Raw genomic sequence first — 21,637 nt, 5'->3', positions numbered from 1 at the left:
CACTTAGCCTTGAGAAGAATCAGGAAAGCAGGAGATCCAGCAACAAACTCTAACTTCCTCCACAGTCAGAGGGAGACTGAATTAAACAGCAATCAGCTAAGCACGAGGCCGGGCTAAATAGTCCTCCCAAATTACCGAGAGGTGAGACCAAGCAAGTCTCACCTAATACCACTCCCACCAGAGCTAGAAGATAAAGGGAACCAAATACCAGACCTGAACCAGATTACTAGAAAGGAACAGATCTCAGAACTGTGTCAACAGAAATATTTTCAAATCTCGATAAAGTAAAATTGAAATGTTGCATATCCAGTAACTGAAACACCCAATAATTGTTAGAGTTAGCAGGCAAGAGAAACCACAATATCTGTACAGGAAAAATGCAGTATGCCATTATGGAGCAACCTAAGAAGGAATGGCACCCTCTTCTGTGCTCATATGTCATGTCAAGGCATATGGAATGGGATTGACTAAATGAGATAGCACCTTTAATTAAAAGGGGTTTTGTATAGTGTGACGATGGTAGCATGCAAGGGCTCAGGATACAACAGAGAAGCTAGAGGCATAAATACACCACTCGCAGTACTTCTTCTTTAGTGATAAATAGATCCTGAACAAAGACATATTGACAGAGTATAATCAGTGTGACAGTAATGAGTCATCAAACTTGATGGTTGCGCTACCAAAATATGTCCTAAATATGGACACACACTAACCTTTAGTAAATTAAATAACTAAACAGCACACCTGTCCATCAGAATACTTTAAGTGCTCCTTGATCAGTCCATTCATATAGTCATCAGCGAAGTGGACAAATCCGAGTCACCTTACTATTTTTAGTTTTAAAATGTATCTTCTTTTAGTGGTTCAGATGCCCCATATGGCTTGGAGAACACTTTCCAGTACACAGCAGGACAAATGAAGGCAGTAACACTTACGAGAGCTGTTATTATACAACTTGGTCACTGAAACATTAAGTTTTGCTTTCATCTTAATACATTTGTCAGCTGTAACGATTACTTGTGTATTTGTACACACAGCCCAACAGGGTAGTCCCCTTATATTTGCACATATAGAAAAATACAGATCAAAGGATCTAAGATGTCATCTATTCAATCGCAATAAAATCCACACCAAAATCTGCATGTATGACATTCGGATTTTGATGCAGAATTCAAAATGGCAGAATTCTGCAGGAACAGATTTCTCCTGTTAGGATTCCATGCAGAAAATTTCATGGCAGAATGTACTATGGGAACATACCCTTAGACTTTGGGATATTGGTGCAGAATATTTCATCCAGTGTAAAAGCACCCTAGGGCAACAATCAATAAGTGGAGCACATTACAAAATCACTGTAGCACATATTTTCTTATGACTTCCTACCGAATAAACAGATTTTCATTCATATCCCAGCATTTTTCATGCTCTGATAATGGATTTTTGCTTTTGTAATGATGTTTTTTTTTTCCTCAATCATTCACACATTGCATTTAACATAATTACAGCTTCACCGGAAAAGAGGAAATAAGAACGTGATGATTACTATGGAGAAGCATGGCTTTAATGAAATCAGAAGTAATGCTTGGGAATAGGGACATCAGCTACTTCTCAATTAGTCTGTTCACAGCAGGGATTTATAGTACAGTACAGAGAATATAAAGCGGCCCTATTTCACTCTCTCCTGTAGGGATAAGTTCATGTAACATTCCTAAGTTACTAATATAGATACAGTTGACTAAATGTTCATGTCAATTATCTCAATCATGTTCTTTACAAGATTGTCCATGCTGTTTAATGGTAGTGCAAATGACAATGAAATCCTCATCCCCACTATTCCTTCACTATCCATATTATATTGTATAATTGTATATGTTTTACTGCTTTATTTGATTTACATGAAGTGAAATGTACATAACTTTAAGAGTTTTATCTACAGGAACTAAGATGGGCCTATTAAAAAGGAAGATAGTCCAGAAGTGTGTATTTTGTTAGTGTATTCATGCTGTTACTTACAAAGTATATATCCTTATTAGTAGTAATGAGCGAAACTTTGAAAAGTTTCTGTGGTCAGTTCACTAAACATTTGCAAAAAGATTGGTTCAGTCTGAAGTAGTTTGGACTCAACCAAAAGTTCATCAAAACCCTAAAACTTGTGTATACACCAGTACTCAGAACTAGTGTGGGCTAACTGAACCAGTAGAACCCTGTTTCGGGTAGAACTTTGCTAAAAGCTTGGTTCAGGTTTGTGTTGAGCCAAACTTTTAGCAAAGTTCAACCCAAAATAGGGTTCTACTGGTTTGCTTCGCCCAGCACTACTTATTAGTATACTTTGGGGGCTGGAGGAGGTTGCTACTAATAATAATCTTTATTTGTATACCGCTAACATATTCCGCAGCGCTTACTGTAGGCTATTGTATGTTCAGCCTCCATCTGAAGTAAGAAGACAGTAGAAAATAACTGTCCTTGACACCATGTTGTGGAAGGTTTGTGATACAGGTACCCCTAGTCTGGGGAGTCTTGTGTTCAATGCTTCGGTGTGCCATTACGTCAGTACAAGGAGTGGTGGCCTCATAAAAGTGCTGGTTTTGCACCAATCAAGGTCTTCTTCCATTTTTCACATTAGAGCAACAGCAAAGTTTTGCCAGAAGACTAAACCAGCACCAGGATTGTTGAAGCACACACCGTGTACTGTGTCCCTTAATCTCCGGGACAGCTACTAAGGAGGGAACAGCCTATTATGAGTCCCACAGATCCCACAGCACTATCTAATTTTGCAACTGTGAAAGAATGAAGTCAAGTGGACTGCAGAGTGAAAACTACAGGTTGATAGAGTAAAGGCCTATTCATACGGAGCGATGATCGCTCAAAGATCGCTCAAACAACAATCTGAGTGACAGCTTTGAGCGATCATTTTGCATAAACTATTTAATGATAGTTTATAAGCTTAACAGCTTATTAGCATGCAAATGAAGCCTTTAGCTGAAGTTAATAGCCGGTGGGCTCTTATCTGCTTTCAGTTCCTTTGTTCTCCGACTGGAAACAATGCTATCAGCACTACCCGTGGAGAACTGCTGATGAGGCTGAACGACAATTTTTAGTTTGGCCTGAATTTAACGATCAGCTAGCAGTGCACGAAAAGTGCACGATGGCCGCGAGTTTAGACGCAACGATAATCGCTCAAACGATCATCGCTCCATGTAAATGGGCCTTAAGTCATTGTAAAATGAGACTGTACACTATCACTAATGGAATAATCATCTCGTGTGTCCTAGGCTATATGGAGATCCTGAGCCTGGATGGGACAGAGTAAATTGAGGGCTTCACATATTTTAGTGGAGCAGCAGAGGAATTTCCAAGTGAATTCTATGCCAGTGACAAGCTTATTGTATGATGAGACCCTGCACCAGATTGGGAGTAACAGATTAAAAATGCAGCAACCTCTATGTGTTAGAAATTAGAAATTGCTAGCAATTTGCCAACCACCACATGTATTTTACCTTAAGACTGCAAGTTGCAAACTTGTGCCTTTTGCCTAATAGACTGTGATTGTAAGATTGGTGAGTGCTCTGTATATTTTAAACTTCTAGGCTTTAATTGCCCAGTAAATGTTTAAACTGCTTCTTTTGAACTATGTGCCCATCTGCCATTCTAACACACCATCAAAGTTTCTGCAGCAAATTGTCTCTGACTTGCCCAACCACTCAGCTTATATCCAAGTGGCACTTCAAGTATGGTCCAGCATTTGACTCATAGAGGAATCATCACGTGGCAGTATAATCAATCCCTTGTCATGGGTCCAGTGTCATAGCATGGCCAGTGCCGAGGCGCATGGATGAGTCCAGTCTTATGCCACAGTATCAGTGCTGGACCGCGCCATGTGTCTTCAGGAGCATGCTAAGTTTCATTTGACGCTAGACACCAAGGAAGTAACATTGTAGACTGACTGGTTGGCTGGGCTGTCTTTTGCTCCAGCCAAACTAACAGTAATTTAGTTTAGGTATGCCAGTTATACTCTTGTGATCAATAGTATTTCTGGTCAGTAAAGTTGTAGTGTAGAGTTGTGCCCCTGTATTATTTTGATCAGTGTACTGCTTTGTCTCTGGATTCCATCATTTCTCTTGTGCCTTTTGTCATGTACTCTGTGTGCTGATGGGTCTGTCCCATGTTGCCCATTCTTGCAGCTTGCTTCTCTCTCCCATTTAACTTGTTGAGTCATTGCAGGGAGACCTCAGGTTCATGTCACAGGTTGCCCTTTTCAGGGTGGGTGCTTTTTAAGTAGGTTCGGACACATTGTTATCAAAGGCAAGCCATTGACTTTCCTTGTCAGTTGCCTTGATGTGTCTCTTATCTCCCAACACATCCCAATCCTTGTGATAACTGTGCAGTCCTGGTCGGACATGACATTCAGCTTCTCTAACCCCTGGTAACTAGCTGTTATCAAAGAAGACACTCTCTGCGGCCACTTATTTACACTGCAGTGCCTGAATATCTTGTTTTTTTCAAGTTCTGGTGTTGTATTTTTTTTTTCTTTTCCTGCCTACATTGGCTGTGTGGAATAAATATCATGCTACTGATGGTAAATCAGATTTTTATGGATGCAGTGATACCATTTTTTTTTTAAATTACAAATATGGGGAAAGAGTTTTTTTTGTAACGTGTAACATCCTTTATAATAATAAAAAACCCTTTTTTATTCACTTATTTGTCGTTCCCATACGGAACTTGAACTTGTGATCGTTTAATTGCTTGTACCATATACTGCAATATATGGTATTTCTGCCAGCATTCTATTAAGACAAGCCCCAGACATGTCTAAAAAGGTATTCCAGCAATTCAAAGTGAAAGTTATATGCTTCATAAGGCGATAACATGTAGTTATGCAATATAATATTTTAACTCATACAAAGCTGCAGAGATATCACTTTACCTGTGGTCAATCCCCTGCTTAGTTATCGATTAGTGTCTAATGGCTATGACCTGTATGCTGCATTGACAACCAAATGGCACTTTGCGGTGTGACCATTCAGGACCCCCAAATATTGATTTTTGCATTTAACCGCTTAGCACCACAAGGTGTATATTTATGTCCTACGTGTGCGGGATTTATATGGAGCAAGATCGCGAGCCGCTCCTGCTCCATACAAAGCGGGTACTTGCTGTTTGTGATAACTGACACCCGCCCTCAACAGATACGATCAACGCTAAGACTATCAATTCTGACTGCAGGATTTTAAATGCCCTGATCATTGTTTGGTGGTCCCAAACAGCCCCCCTGTGATGTGATTATGGAGTGCTGTTCGGCTAACATCACATCCGGGGCTTTCTGAAGGCCCTACTGCAACAAGATTCTACTACTGTCTTGTAATACATAACCTTGAAAGCAATCCATGCCAATTCTGTATTTCAAAGACTATAATTCTATTAATTCTAAGAGATTTAATGATAGTGAGGGCCATCTGATTCATTTACCTTTTACCCCCATACCCATCAAGATTCAATGTCTTCCGTTCTAAAAGTGAAAATTTATTTTAGTTTCAATACCAGTACATATAATATTAAAAACTACTGAAACATCTTTCTGTGTCATGAGTAAATAATACAAAACCAATTCAATAGCCACTTCTGCCTTTTGTTCTGCTAGTCTGTGAACAAATCAGTTTTCCTAGAAGAAAAACATCTCAAATAAAAGGATATTTAAGAAATCCCTCCTTGTTCAATAAATATCTGTCTGGAAAATAATGCATGAGATTAGAATGAATTATTTGAACATAATGCATTTCCAAATAGGATACGCTGTCAGGGTATTGGAAATAACTGATTTCTATCGCCTTGGAAATACCTCATTTACACCTGTAAGCACTTCTGTAAAACCCTCTCTTTGTGAATAGTTAAAGAAGGCTATACAATCGAAAAGGGGAAATGTAAAGTATTCTGCGCTTTTGAAAATTATCTGCAATAAGACACAAATGCACAAAAAAATAACATAAAAGAAGCTTCAACATTGTGTTAAATGGTGAGACAAATGTTATAATGACTGTAGGATAGGCTAGACATTTTTGAAAATGTGATGGGACTTAAATTAAAAATGTCATTACAATTTCATTGTAAAAGCTTTGCCCAGTTTGGACAATCGCTGTATGGTAGAAGCTCACCAATGCTAAGCTTGTCATAGGCCTCTGGGACTCAGATATAATCTGCAGAAGAACAATGCCATAGGAGATATGAACCATTACATAGTGAGCAATGAAATCAATGGACTGTCTGCGTAATATTTCCTTAAAAATAAGTGAAATGAGGTGCTGCTTGTATAGATGATGCAGTAAGAAAATGTTAGTCTCTAATATGGCCGCCCCAGAGGTGTTTTAATAATAATAAAAACAAATAGCTACTATAGTAAAATGTAATAAACACATTAGAGCTCATTTATCAAATGTTTTACACCAGTTTCTGTTGTAAAAAAGTCATATTTTTTTTGTGCAAATTTGTATGTCACGTTCAATCCAAAAACCTGAAAGACTCACGGGCTGTGAACAAACAGACCGCAAGTGCACAAAAAAACAGTGGTAACAATAAAGAAACAGACACCAGGAAAACGCTGTCCCTACAAACCCTTTACCTGGACACCGGTGCTCAGGAAAGATGATACAGTGCTTGTGGGGGTTCAAAGAAGGGCAACTAAACTAATACATGGAATGACGGGACTGGAATACCCAGAAAGGCTATCCAAATTGGGATTATTTACCCTGGAAAAAGGGCTGATCAAATAACTATGTATAAATATATGAGGGGACAATACAAGGATCTGTCCCACGATCTGTTTACACCCAGGACTGCGACGGTAACAAGAGGGCATCCGCTACGTCTAGAAGAAAGCAGGTTTCATCGCCAACACAGAAAAGGGTTCTTTACTGTAAGAGCGGTGAGACTGTGGAACTCTCTGCCTGAGGATGTGGCGATGGCAAAATCCAGAGAGGAGTTTAGAAGGGGACTTGATGTCTTTCTAGAGGGGAAGGATATTACAGGATATAAATCTTAGGATAATTGTTAATCCGGGTATACAGGTAGGTAGGAACTATTAAAGCTTGATCCAGGGATTAGTCTGATTGCCATTAGGGAGTCGGGAAGGAATTTTCCCCCAAAAGGAATAATTGGCTCCTGCCTCTTAGGGTTTTTGCCTTCCTCTGGATCAACAACATGGGAGGATTAATAGGCTGAACTAGATGGAAATTGTCTTCATTCGACCTTACATACTATGTTACTATGTATATTACTATGTTACCTAGGAAAGGGACATGCCTATATATAGATGACCCACCCTAACAAGGGCAAACCTGACGACGTACATAGGCCACTAGCAGATCCTACAAGGGGGAGGAAAAAAACACAGAGAACAAGATATCAACAATAATAACTGCAGTACTTAGCTTACTTAAGAATAAGGAAAACGAGACATTCTAGTACCAAACTCTAACTGCCACCACAGTCAGAGGGAGACTGAATTAAGCAGCAGTGAGCTAACTTGAAGGCCAGGTTAAACAGTCCTTCCAAATTACTCTCATGTGAAACCAAGCAAGTCTCACCTAAAACCACTCCAACCAGAGCCAAAAGATGAAGAGAGCCCCATACAAGACCTGAACCAGATTACTAGAAAGGAACAGATCCCAGAACCCCCACAACAGTGTATTCATGCAACAATCTGCAATTTTTCTTCTTTCTGCTCTGTCTCCATCACGTTTTCAAATAGTGGCCACCCCGAACCAACAGATATATGTTTAATAGAGATGAGCGAGCACTAAAATGCTCGGGTGCTCGTTACTTGGGACGAAATTATCGCGATGTTCGAGGGTTCATTTCGAGTAACGAACCCCATTGAAGTCAATGGGCGACCCGAGCATTTTTGTATATCACCGATGCTCGCTAAGGTTTTCATTTGTGAAAATCGGGGCAATTCAAGAAAGTGATGGGAACGACACAGCAATAGATAGGGCAGGCGAGGGGCTACATGTTGGGCTGCATCTCAAGTTCCCAGGTCCCACTATTAAGCCACAATAGCGGCAAGAGTGCCCCCCCCCCCTCCCAACAATTTTTACTTCTGAAAAGCCCTCATTAGCAATGCATACCTTAGCTAAGCACCACACTACCTCCAACAAAGCACAATCACTGCCTGCATGACACTCCGCTGCCACTTCTCCTGGGTTACATGCTGCCCAACCCCCCCCCTGCACGACCCAGTGTCCACAGCGCACACCAAACTGTCCCTGCGCAGCCTTCAGCTGCTCTCATGCCATGCCACACTCATGTCTATTTATAAGTGCGTCTGCCATGAGGAGGAACCGCAGGCACACACTGCAGAGGGTTGGCACGGCTAGGCAGCGACCCTCTTTAAAAGGGGCTGGGCGATAGCCCACAATGCTGTACAGAAGCAATGAGAAATATAATCCTGTGCCACCGCCATCAGGAGCTACACACGTGGGCATAGCAATGGGGAACCTATGTGCCACACACTATTCATTCTGTCAAGGTGTCTGCATGCCCCAGTCAGACAGCATTTTTTTATAAATAGTCACAGGCAGGTACAACTCCGCAATGGGAATTCCGTGTGCACCCACAGCATGGGTGGCTCCCTGGAACCCACCGGCGGTACATAAATGTATCCCATTGCATTGCCCATCACAGCTGAGGTAATGTCGTGCTTAATGCAGGTGGGCTTCGGCCCACACTGCATGCCCCAGTCAGACTGGGGTTCTTTAGAAGTGGACACATGCAGTTACAACTCCGTGTGGACCGACAGCATGGGTGGGTGCCAGGAAGCCACCGGCGGTACATAAATATATCCCATTGCATTGCCCATCACAGCTGAGGTAATGTTGTGCTTAATGCAGGTGTGCTTCATGCAGGTGGGCTTCACTGCATGCCCCAGTCAGACTGGGGTTCTTTAGAAGTGGACACATGCAGTTGCAACTCCCTGTGGACCCACGGCATGGGTGGCTCCCTGGAACCCACCGGCGGTACATAAATATATCCCATTGCAGTGCCCAACACAGCTGATGTAACGTCAGCTGTAATGCAGGTGGGCTAAAAATTTATTTGATTACACTGTAGGCGAGGGCCCCCAAAAATTGGTGTACCAACAGTACTAATGTACCTGAGAAAAATTGCCCATGCCCAACCAAGAGGGCAGGTGAAACCCATTAATCGCTTTGGTTAATGTGGCTTAATTGGTAACTAGGCCTGGAGGCAGCCCAGTTAAAATAAAAATTGGTTCAGGTGAAAGTTTCAACGCTTTAATGAGCATTGAAACGTATAAAAATTGTTTACAAAAATTATATGACTGAGCCTTGTGGGCCTAAGAAAAATTGCCCGTTCGGCGTGATTACGTGAGGTTTCAGGAGGAGGAGCAGGAGGACTGGTGACACAGTCTTGCTGGGGAGCCAGAAAGCTGGCAAAGGCCTTGGATAATGGTCCCCTGCCTGCGCTGTACATGCTGCCTGATCTCTGCGCCTCCCCTGCTACCTGGCCCTCGGAACTGCGCCTTCAGCCACTAGCGCTGTCGGATGGGAAGTTTACCATCAGTTTGTCCACCAGCGCCCTGTGGTATAGCATCATTCTCGAACCCCTTTCCTCTTCGGGAATGAGAGTGGAAAGGTTCTCCTTATACCGTGGGTCGAGCAGTGTGTACACCCAGTAATCCGTAGTGGCCAGAATGCGTGTAATGCGAGGGTCACGAGAGAGGCATCCTAACATGAAGTCAGCCATGTGTGTCAGGGTACCTGTACGCAACACATGGCTGTCCTCACTAGGAAGATCACTTTCAGGATCCTCCTCCTCCTCCTCTGGCCATACACGCTGAAAGGATGACAGGCAAGCAGCATGTGTACCCTCAGCAGTGGGCCAAGCTGTCTCTTCCCCCTCCTCCTCATGCTCCTCCCCCTCCTCCTCCTCCTCCTCCTCCTCCTCCTCTGGCCATACACGCTGAAAGGATGACAGGCAAGCAGCATGTGTACCCTCAGCAGTGGGCCAAGCTGTCTCTTCCCCCTCCTCCTCATGCTCCTCCCCCTCCTCCTCCTCAACGCGCTGAGATATAGACATGAGGGTGCTCTGACTATCCAGCGACATACTGTCTTCCCCCGCCTCCGTTTCCGAGTGCAAAGCGTCTGCCTTTATGCTTTGCAGGGAACTTCTCAAGAGGCATAGCAGAGGAATGGTGACGCTAATGATTGCAGCATCCCCGCTCAGCATCTGGGTAGACTCCTCAAAGTTTCCAAGGACCTGGCAGATGTCTGCCAACCAGGCCCACTCTTCTGTAAATAATTGAGGAGGCTGACTCCCACTACGCCGCCCATGTTGGAGTTGGTATTCCGCAATAGCTCTACACTGCTCATAGAGCCTGGCCAACATGTGGAGCGTAGATTCCACTGTGTGGGCACGTCGCACAGCAATCGGTGCACTGGCAGATGAAACCAATGTTGCAGGGTCCGCAGGGTGGCAGCGTCCGTCTTGGAGGTGCGGAAATGTGCGCTGACCCGGCGCACCTTTCCGAGCAGGTATGACAAGTGTGGGTAGCTTTTCAGAAAGCGCTGAACCACCAAATTAAAGACATGGGCCAGGCATGGCACGTGCGTGAGGCTGCCGAGCTGCAGAGTCTCCACCAGATTACGGCCGTTGTCACACACGACCATGCCCGGTTGGAGGCTCAGCAGCGCAAGCCAGCGGTCGGTCTGCTCTGTCAGACCCTGCAGCAGTTCGTGGGCCGTGGGCCTCTTCTCTCCTAAGCTGAGTAGTTTCAGCACGGCCTGCTGACGCTTGCCCACCGCTGTGCTGCCGTACCGCGCGACACCGACTGCTGGCGATGTGCTGCTGCTGACACATCTTGATTGCGAAACAGAGGTTGCGTAGGAAGAGGGTGGTTTAGTGGAGGAAGCATACACCGCCGCAGATACCACCACCGAGCTGGGGCACGCAATTCGGGGGGTGGGTAGGACGTGAGCGGTCCCAGGCTCTGACTCTGTCCCAGCCTCCACTAAATTCACCCAATGTGCCGTCAGGAGATATAGTGGCCCTGCCCGCCTGTGCTTGTCCACGTGTCTGTTGTTAAGTGGACCTTGGCAGTAACCGGGTTGGTGAGGGCGCGTACAATGTTGCGGGAGACATGGTCGTGCAGGGCTGGGACGGCACATCGGGAAAAGTAGTGGCAACTGGAACCGAGTAGCGCGGGGCCGCCGTCGCCATCATGCTTTTGAAAGCCTCCGTTTCCACAAGCCTATACGGCAGCATCTCCAGGCTGATCAATTTGGCAATGTGCACGTTTAACGCTTGAGCGTGCGAGTGCGTGGCGGCGTACTTGCGCTCGCGCTCAAACAGTGGCGCTAGCGACGTCTGGACGCTGCGCTGAGAGACATTGCTGGATGGGGCCGAGGACAGCGGAGGTGAGGGTGTGGGTACAGGCCAGGAGACGGTAGTGCCTGTGTCCTCAGAGGGGGGTTGGATCTCAGTGGCAGGTTGGGGCACAGGGGGAGAGGCAGTGGTGCAAACCGGAGGCGGTGACCGGGCATCGTCCCACCTTGTGGGGTGCTTGGCCATCATATGCCTGCGCATGCTGTTGGTGGTGCCTCCCCGGCTGATCTTGGCGCGACAAAGGTTGCACACCACTGTTCGTCGGTCGTCAGGCGTCTCTGTGAAAAACTGCCACACCGTAGAGCACCTTGACCTCTGCAAGGTGGCATGCCGCGAGGGGGCGCTTTGGGAAACAGTTGGTGGATTATTCGGTCTGGCCCTGCCTCTACCCCTGGCCACCGCACTGGCTCGGCCTGTGCCCACACCCTGACTTGGGCCTCCGCGTCCTCGCCAGCGTCCACGTCCTCTAGGCCTACCCCTACCCCTCAGCATGCTGTATTACCAGTGATTTGATTTCCCAGGCAGGAAAGAAATTGGCGCAAGGCTGCACTCAACCGTAGCTGGTTGCGTCTGATTTTTGTACGTCAGAGCACCCTCCTGTCTATATCTCAGCGCGTTCAGGAGGAGGAGGAGGAGCATGAGGAGGATGAGGAGGAGGGGGAAGAGACAGCTTGGCCCACTGCTGAGGGTACCCATGCTGCTTGCCTGTCATCCTTTCAGCGTGTATGGCCTGAGGAGGAGGAAGAGGAGGAGGAGGAGGATCCTGAAAGTGATCTTCCTAGTGAAGACAGCCATGTGTTGCGTACAGGTACCCTGGCACACATGGCTGACTTCATGTTAGGATGCCTTTCTCGTGACCCTCGCGTTACACGCATTCTGGCCACTACGGATTACTGGGTGTACACACTGCTCGATTCACGGTATAAGGAGAGCCTTTGCACTCTCATTCCCGAAGAGGAAAGGGGTTCGAGAATGATGCTATACCACAGGGCGCTGGTGGACAAACTGATGGTAAACTTCCCATCCGACAGCGCTAGTGGCAGAAGGCGCAGTTCCGAGGGCCAGGTAGCAGGGGAGGCGCAGAGATCAGGCAGCATGTACAGCGCAGGCAGGGGAACATTCTCCAAGGCCTTTGCCAGCTTTATGGCTCCCCAGCAAGACTGTGTCACCGCTCCCCAGTCAAGGCTGAGTCGGCGGGAGCACTGTAAAAGGATGGTGAGGGAGTACGTAGCCGATCGCACGACCGTCCTCAGTGACGCCTCTGCCCCCTACAACTACTGGGTGTCGAAGCTGAACACGTGGCCTGAACTCGCGCTGTATGCCCTGGAGGTGCTTGCTTGTCCTGCGGCTAGCGTCTTGTCAGAGAGTGTGTTTAGTGTGGCTGGGGGAATCATCACGGATAAGCGTACCCACCTGTCAACCGACAGTGCCGACAGGCTTACACTCATCAAGATGAACAAAGCCTGGATTTCCCCAGACTTCTCTTCTCCACCAGCGGACAGCAGCGATACGTAAGCAATACGTAGGCTGCACCCGCGGATGGAAGCTACGTTCTCTCTCACGATCCAAAACGGGGACATTTCTGCTTCATCAATCTGTGTCTAATATTCCTCCTCCTCCTCCTGCTCCTCCTCCTGAAACCTCACGTAATCACGCTGAACGGGCAATTTTTCTTAGGGCCACAAGGCTCACTCATATAATTTTTGTAAACAATTTTTATATGTTTCAATGCTCTTAAAAGCGTTGAAACTTTAACTTGAACCAATTTTTCGTTAAACTGGGCTGCCTCCAGGCCTAGTTACCACTTAAGCCACATTAACCAAAGCGATTAATGGGTTTCACCTGCCCTCTTGGTTGGCCATGGCCAATTTTTTGGATGTACATTAGTACTGTTGATACAGCAATTTTTGTGGGCCCTCGCCTACAGTGTAATCAAATGAATTTTTAGCCCACCTGCATTACAGCTGACGTTACATCCGCTGTGTTGGGCAATGCAATGGGATATTTTTGTGTATCGCCGGTGGGTTCCAGGGAGCCACCCATGCTGTAGGTGCACACGGAGTTTAACCTACATGTGTCCACTTGTAAAGAACCCCAGTCAGACTGGGGCATGCAGTGTGGGCCGAAGCCCACCTGCATTAATCACGACATTACTACCTCAGCTGTGTTGGGCAATGCAATGGGATATTTTTATGTACCGCCGGTGGGTTCCAGGGAGCCACCCATGCTGTAGGTGCACACGGAGTTTAACGTACATGTGTCCACTTGTAAAGAACCCCAGTCTGACTGGGGCATGCAGTGTGGGCCGAAGCCCACCTGTATTAAGCACAACATTACTACCTCAGCTGTGTTGGGCAATGCAATGGGATATTTTTATGTACCGCCGGTGGCTTCCTGGCACCCACCCATGCTGTGGGTCCACAGGGAATTATAAATGCATCTGTTTCCACTTGTAAAGAACCCCAGTCAGACTGGGGCATGCAGTGTGGGCCGAAGCCCACCTGTATTAAGCACAACATTACTACCTCAGCTGTGTTGGGCAATGCAATGGGATATTTTTATGTACCGCCGGTGGCTTTCTGGCACCCACCCATGCTGTGGGTCCACAGGGAATTATAAATGCATCTGTTTCCACTTGTAAAGAACCCCAGTCAGACTGGGGCATGTAGTGTGGGCCGAAGCCCACCTGTATTAAGCACAACATTACTACCTCAGCTGTGTTGGGCAATGCAATGGGATATTTTTATGTACCGCCGGTGGCTTCCTGGCACCCACCCATGCTGTGGGTCCACAGGGAATTATAAATGCATCTGTTTCCACTTGTAAAGAACCCCAGTCAGACTGGGGCATGCAGTGTGGGCCGAAGCCCACCTGCATTAAGCACGACATTACTACCTCAGCTGTGATGGGCACTGCAATGGGATGTTTTTATGTACCGCCGGTGGGTTCCAGGGAGCCACCCATGCTGTCGGTTCACAGGGACTTCACAATAGGGAGTTGTACCTGCCTGTGTCTATGAATTAAAAAGCCCGGTCTGACTGGGGCATGCAGACACCTTGACAGAATGAATAGTGTGTGGCACATAGGTTCCCCATTGCTATGCCCACGTGTGCAGCTCCTGATGGCGGTGGCACAGGATTATATTTCTCATTGCTTCTGTACAGCATTGTGGGCTATCACCCCGCCCCTTTTAAAGAGGGTCGCTGCCTAGCCGTGCCAACCCTCTGCAGTGTGTGCCTGCGGTTCCTCCTCATGGCAGACGCACTTATAAATAGACATGAGTGTGGCGTGGCATGAGGGCAGCTGAAGGCTGCGCAGGGACAATTTGCTGTGCGCTGTGGACACTGGGTCGTGCGGGGGGGTTGGGCAGCATGTAACCCAGGAGAAGTGGCAGCGGAGTGTCATGCAGGCAGTGATTGTGCTTTGTTGGAGGTAGTGTGGTGCTTAGCTAAGGTATGCATTGCTAATGAGGGCTTTTCAGAAGTAAAAGTTGTTGGGAGGGGGGGGGCACTCTTGCCGGTATTGTGGCTTAATAGTGGGACCTGTGAACTTGAGATGCAGCCCAACATGTAGCCCCTCGCCTGCCCTATCCGTTGCTGTGTCGTTCCCATCACTTTCATGAATTGCCCAGATTTTCACACATGAAAACCTTAGCGAGCATCGGCGAAATACAAAAATGCTCGGGTCGCCCATTGACTTCAATGGGGTTCGTTACTCGAAACGAACCCTCGAGCATCGCGATAATTTCATCCCGAGTAACGAGCACCCGAGCATTTTGGTGCTCGCTCATCTCTAGTCAGAACGCATCTGTGGCGAGCCGCGGGAGGGGCCGATTTTTATACTCGGGTGACACCTGATCTCGCCAGCCACTCACAGCAGGGGGGTGGTATAGGGCTTGAACGTCGCAGGGGGAAGTTGTAATGCCTTCCCTGTCTTTCTATTGGCCAGAAAAGCGCGCTAACGTCTCAGAGATGAAAGTGAAAGTAACTCGAACATCGCGTGGTACTCGTCACGAGTAACGAGCATCTCGAACACGCTAATACTCGAACGAGTATCAAGCTCGGACGAGTACGTTCGCTCATCTCTAATGTTTAATTTATGTCCGAATATGGCATAAATAATACCAGAAATTTACGCCAAGGCTGACCTGCATACATTTCTGTCTAGGCACTGGGAATTTGCTGAATACATGAAGATGCATCCACCCTGGATTAGTGGCTTAGTGGTATTGGTGAAGTTCTGGTTCAGTTTGAAGTAATTCAGGCTGAACCAAAATTCTGCAAACAGGCCCCACCAAACTTTTCAAAAGTTTGCTTAACAGTAGCAGTGGGCCAGTACACTAGAAGTAGCTAGGCTTATCTTCCATCAGGACTACAAAGATCAGAGGCAAATGAAAGGCTGGTATTCCGCCCAATTTTTCCCCCCAATGAAACTAAAGTTAAATACTTGTACTTGTGAAATTGACTCTAAGTGGGTTTGAAAAAACATAACTCTCCCAATCCCTGACCAGAACAGAGATCAGCAGAGGAAAGGAGAAAAAATATTTTGTAATGTGGAGCACACCTATCAATTGCAATCCTAATTTTGTATGTTCACTTGAATATTCAACCTTTTTTGCATGGAGAAGAGATTGACTGTTTTAATTATGTCCCTTCCACAGGGGAATCATAAAGTGACATTTAGCAATACTTAAATCTCTGAATTTTAGAGGCTTCTATAAACATTATGTAACTGCAATGGCACTGATCTCAATAATTAACATAGAAAAAAAAGCTTCTAAGGAGAAAAACACCACTGAACAAACACAAGTCGACAGCATAACGAAAAACAGCAACTGAAAGCGCATGTAAATGAAGGATTCCTTCCCAGTCTATTCATAGGTGCCAGCCACAGGGGCTGAGTGCGCCTGTGTCCATGCCCTGTACATTGCCAAGTATGATAAAGGTACAAGGTATAATGTAGATTGACAAATTAGATCGCTCTAAGCCATAATAATAAATACTTTGACTAATATTCAGACTTGACATTTTTCTGTAATACAAGAAAAAAATCATTGCCCTTACACTTTAAAAGAAGTGTTTTTTGCTTAAACTTAAGGTGACATACTTTTTTAAAAAAATGGGTTTTCCCACCATACATATGGACCATTATTCAGTTCCAAATATAGCACCCAATATTGTGTAATCCCTCATTAAATGAGTAAAAGACAAAGTTCTTATTTTTAGTAGACTTTATTATGTGCCAAATACAACATGTTTGAGGAGACTATGGAACTGTTCATCAGGTTCAAAGGGACCCTCAGGTTCTGGGGGCAAAATTTCTCTACGAACCAGATCGACAGAGTAATTTTCATTTCAGTACCTTTCTATGCCATGTCTTTACCTGTAGGTTACGTGTTCGCAACAAATACCCTTCTCATTGATGACTAGAAGCTCTTGCTATGGTGGGACGTAAAGGTGTTGTCTCGAGGAAGCAGTGAAATTTTTTTTTTGCCCAGTCCCCCTTCTTAAGCAAACATTACTAATCACCCATGTAAATGACTTTTCTAGCTGGTTTGTACTTACAGTTCCAGCGTTTCAGCAACTTATAAAAAGTTTTCCCAAGATGGCCGCCGACTCTTTTCCCGTCGCTTGCTGTAGCCCGACGTGCGCGCTCCCGAGACGCTACCAGCTGTGTCTCCCTGACAACCAGACGCCCCGCAGCCGCCGACCGGACCCCGGGATTGAACGCGGCCGACCAGTCACCCACCGCCAGGCAGCAGGTAACCGGCGCTAGGCCCCGGCTTCCCCGCGCTGGCCCCCGGCTTCCCCGCGCTAGCCCCGGCTCCCCAGCGCTACGCCCCGGCTCCCCAGCGGTAGGCTCCGGGGCCCAGCGGTAGGCCCCGGGGCCCAGCGGTAGGCTCCGGGCCCACAGCGGTAGGCCCCGGGGCCCAGCGGTAGTCTCCGGGGCCACAGCGGTAGGCCCCGGGGCCCAGCGGTAGTCTCCGGGGCCACAGCGGTAGGCTCCGGGCCCACAGCGGTAGGCCCCGGGGCCCAGCGGTAGTCTCCGGGGCCACAGCGGTAGGCTCCGGGGCCCAGCGGTAGGCTCCGGGCCCACAGCGGTAGGCCCCGGGGCCCAGCGGTAGGCTCCGGGGCCCAGCGGTAGTCCGTCACGCGTCACCCCCGTCAGTCCGTCACCCATCACTTACCTGGGCGGCTGGGCTGGGCAGCTGGGCGGCTCTGCACCTTCCTCTAAGAGAGGATGGTAGCAGAATGGCCGCTCCAGCGCGCTCCCGTGAGGATACACCTCATCTGCGCATGCGCAGAAGAGCTGTAGCGGCGAGCACACTGAAGCGGCTCGTGCTCAGAGCAGAAGTGCGGACTGCGCAAGCGCATCTAAAAAAGCAAGCCACCAGCGAATTTAGACGGAACCATAGAGACGAGGACGCTAGCAACGGAGCAGGTAAGTGAATAACTTCTGTATGGCTCATAATTAATGCACGATGTATATTACAAAGTGCATTAATATGGCCATACAGAAGTGTATAACCCCACTTGATTTCGCGAGACAACCCCTTTAAGGCTCTTTTACATGGGATGACTTGTCGGGCACAGCTGCCTGCAAGTCATCCCAGCGATAATTGTTCCTGTGCTTTTACACAGTAAGGATCATTGTTAGAGAATGGAGGTGGAGCGGGCTGGGGATCGTTCTGGCCTGTCCTCCTCCATTCCCAGTAAGAGGGCAGTTGTTCATAAGTCATAAATGAATGACTGCCTGTTCACATGGGCCAATCCGTTGTTCAGTTTTCTGCATGCAGAAAGTTAATGATGAACCAGAAGCGAACAAATTTTTGTTTTGCGTTCAGTTGGGGCATGCATTTACACTGAACGATAATCAGTGAGATTCCTGCTGGATGCGAAAATTTTAACAACCCATGTAAAAGGGCCCTTACTTAATTTCCTGGTTCCATATAAAAACAAAATTAGTGTGAGAGAATAAAATCTGTATTGCTTTAGGTGTTGCAAGGCAAACTTAAAGTAATACACCATAAGAATGTCTCTTATAAGATATAAGGAAGAGGTTCTAGGCATGTCTCACAAACCTGAGGTATGTTTTAAAACAACCCTCTAGTCCCAAAACAGAATTTTTCCCAGAACGGAAGTAGGGGAGTAATATTTGTAACTTTGTGGTACTCTGAAGTGGTCACAGCTCACATCCCTCTGCTCTTGTCAGATGCCATATGCTGTCCTGGCTACCTAAAAAGCTCGTGTGTAAGGGGTATGCTGAGATGGGTTAAGTAATGAGCTCACAGTTTTTTTTCACAATGTTATGTAAGGTAAAGGTAAAGTCCCCTGGTGCAAGCACTGAGTCATGACTGACTCCTTGGGTGATGTCACATCGTTTTGCCATTACCTTACTCACTCATCTTTTACCCCCCCCCCCCCATCAAGCTGGGTACTCATGTTACCGACTTCAGAAGGATGGAAGGCTGAGTCAACCTTGAACCGGCTAACTGATTGAACCCACAACCTTCAGCTCATGAGTAAGAGCTTGGGACTGCATTTCTGCTGATTTTACACTCTGCTCTGCGCAAAGCCTTTTTTGCACTACATGGAGCCTTATATACAATGCTTCTTATGTTCCTGTTTGCAATTGTATTTATGCTATTTATTGTAAAAGTGTGGCCCCTAGTGGTCTTGTAATGCAACTATTTTAAATCTTGCGATAGAGCGTAAACGGTCCGAGCTGTAATTGGCTGTAGTGAGTCACATGGGGTGTAAGGGCATCTGCAAGACTCAGGCACAATAAAGTGGTGTACAGGCTCTAGGTGTGGTGCAGTTTACACCAAACGTTTTTGTCAGGGCTCGAACCTCTTCTACTCCTGCTCCTCATTACATAATTGCTATCTAACGTTACCAACCTCCGGCACCTACCACAACAAATACAGTCTCTCCAGACCTCGACTTGTTTATTGACCATGATTATTCTGCCCTGACCATTCACCATTAAGTGAGCAGTCCTGCATATCAGAAAGCATCATGCAGTATCTTGGTGCACTAAGGCATTACCAATGAACAGTTTCAATGGGCACTTGGTCTGCAATACCAAGTAAGGTCACTGCAGTGATAATGGAGCTGTATACTTTGGGTAGGAATCAGTTTGGTGCCAAAGTAAAGCACACCAGCAAACAGCCGGGAGTCCCAAGTGGCAGATATGTTGTTCATGGGCTACTCTTAGGATAGGTCATTAATAGCTCATAACTGGACTCTGGCTTCTCATGATGCAAATTTAATACATTGTCATGACATGAATGCAAAATTCTAGACATGCATAAACTTACATCACAACCACTGGGTAGCCACCTATAGAAACAACGCATACACAGATGTGTCCATCCTTAGCTTAGCTTTAATTTAGTTAAGGATGACAACATCTTATGAAACCAGTTCAACAAGATACTGCAACATACTATCAAAGTCCTTGAATATTTCAATATACATCACAACTACTGGGTGGATATAATAGGCACATATAGGATAGAGATCTCATGATGGAAAAGAAAAGACCCTCCAGGGTCATTGGATCCAGCCACATACTCAATTCAGGATTCATTAAATCATCCCAGACAGATGTCTGTCCAGCTTCTGTTTGAAGACTCCCATTGAAGGAGAACTCACCACCTTCCATGGTAATCTGTTCCACTCATTGATCGCCCTCATTGTCAAAAAGGGGTTTCTAATATTTAATTTGTGTCTCCTTCCTTAAAAATGTCATCCCATTGCTTCTAGTCTTTCCTTGTGCAAATAAGAATCCCTCTAAATGAGGATAGCCCTTCAGATATCTATTAGCAGCTATTAGGTCTTCTTTTTTGCAAGCTAAACATTCCCAGATCCCTTAACAGTTCCTCATAGGACATGATTTGCAGACCACTCACCATCATGGTAACTCTTCTCTGAACTTGCTCCAGTTTGTCTATGTATTTCTAAATTTGTGGTGCCCAAAACTGCACACAGTACTTCAGATGAGGTCTGACTAAGAAAGAGTAGAGGGAGATAATTATTTTACATGATTTAGACCCCATGCCTCTCTTAATACATCCCAGAATTGTGTTTGCGTTTTTTGCTGCTGCATCATGTTGACTCATGTTCAGTCTGTGATCTACTAGTATACCCAAGTCTTTTTCACATGTGCTGTTTCTTATCCTAATTCTTCCCATCCTTTGTGTGCTTTTTTCATGTTTCTTGCCAAGATGTACTGTGGGACTTTGCATTTATCTCTTTTAAATACTAGTCTTTTTGTTGCAGCCTACTATTACAGCTTGTCTAGATCTTTTTGCATCCCCTCTCTTCTCTAGAGCTAAATATCTTTCCTAGCTTTGTGTCATCGTCAAATTCGATCAGTTTCCCTTTAATTTAATCCTCCAGATGATTTATAAAAAAAGTTAAACAACACTGTGCCTAGGACAGAGCCTTCTGGTACCCCACTTGATGCATTCCTCGAATTGGATGTACAGCCACCTGAGTATGATCACTAAGTCAGCTATGAATCCACCTAACAGTTGCCATGTCAATCCCATATTTGGTCATTTTTTTCAATAAGTATGGTATGAAATACTTTGTTAATTGCTTAGCTGAAGTCAGGATATACTATATCCACCATATTTTCTTGATCAACCCAGTCAGTGATTCTGTCATATAAGGAAATTAGATTAGTGTGGCATGACTTGTTTGTTTTCTCATGACTTACGCATATCTAAGTATATCCTGCAAAAAGCAAAAGGTAAAGAAGGACACATCTGGACATCTAATAAAATATTGCAAAATCATGTTTTTCCAAAGCTAGTCATCTTATATCTAACATCTCAGCATACATTGAGTGAAAATAAAGTAAGGGAAACAGTTTTATTAGTTTTCCGAGTTACCTAAAAGTAACTATAAAAAGTGAGCCCTATAAACCCCTCTTTAAAGAGCAGGTACTCAAGAGTAAAGTTTAAGGGTTCAAGTACCAACGTAATTTCATTACATAGCTCAATTGTGCAGGTTTTCTCTGCTGGTGATTACTAGTATTTTTTTGTATCAGGAAAAATAATCTTTTCACCTTACACCATTTTTTTATTTCTCCAAAGCATCTAAAAATAAAGCTGAAAGAACTTTGCAGATAATCTTCATTAAAAATCTCCTGCCGTTTTGCGTCTATAGCTCCTATGCGGAGCTACAGTATATGTCTCCATGATAAAAGACTACAAACAAACCCTGTGTAGTCT

This window comes from Eleutherodactylus coqui, chromosome 6 (assembly GCF_035609145.1).
Source record: "Eleutherodactylus coqui strain aEleCoq1 chromosome 6, aEleCoq1.hap1, whole genome shotgun sequence".
Taxonomy (NCBI): domain Eukaryota; kingdom Metazoa; phylum Chordata; class Amphibia; order Anura; family Eleutherodactylidae; genus Eleutherodactylus; species Eleutherodactylus coqui.
This window is presented reverse-complemented; position numbering follows the sequence as displayed.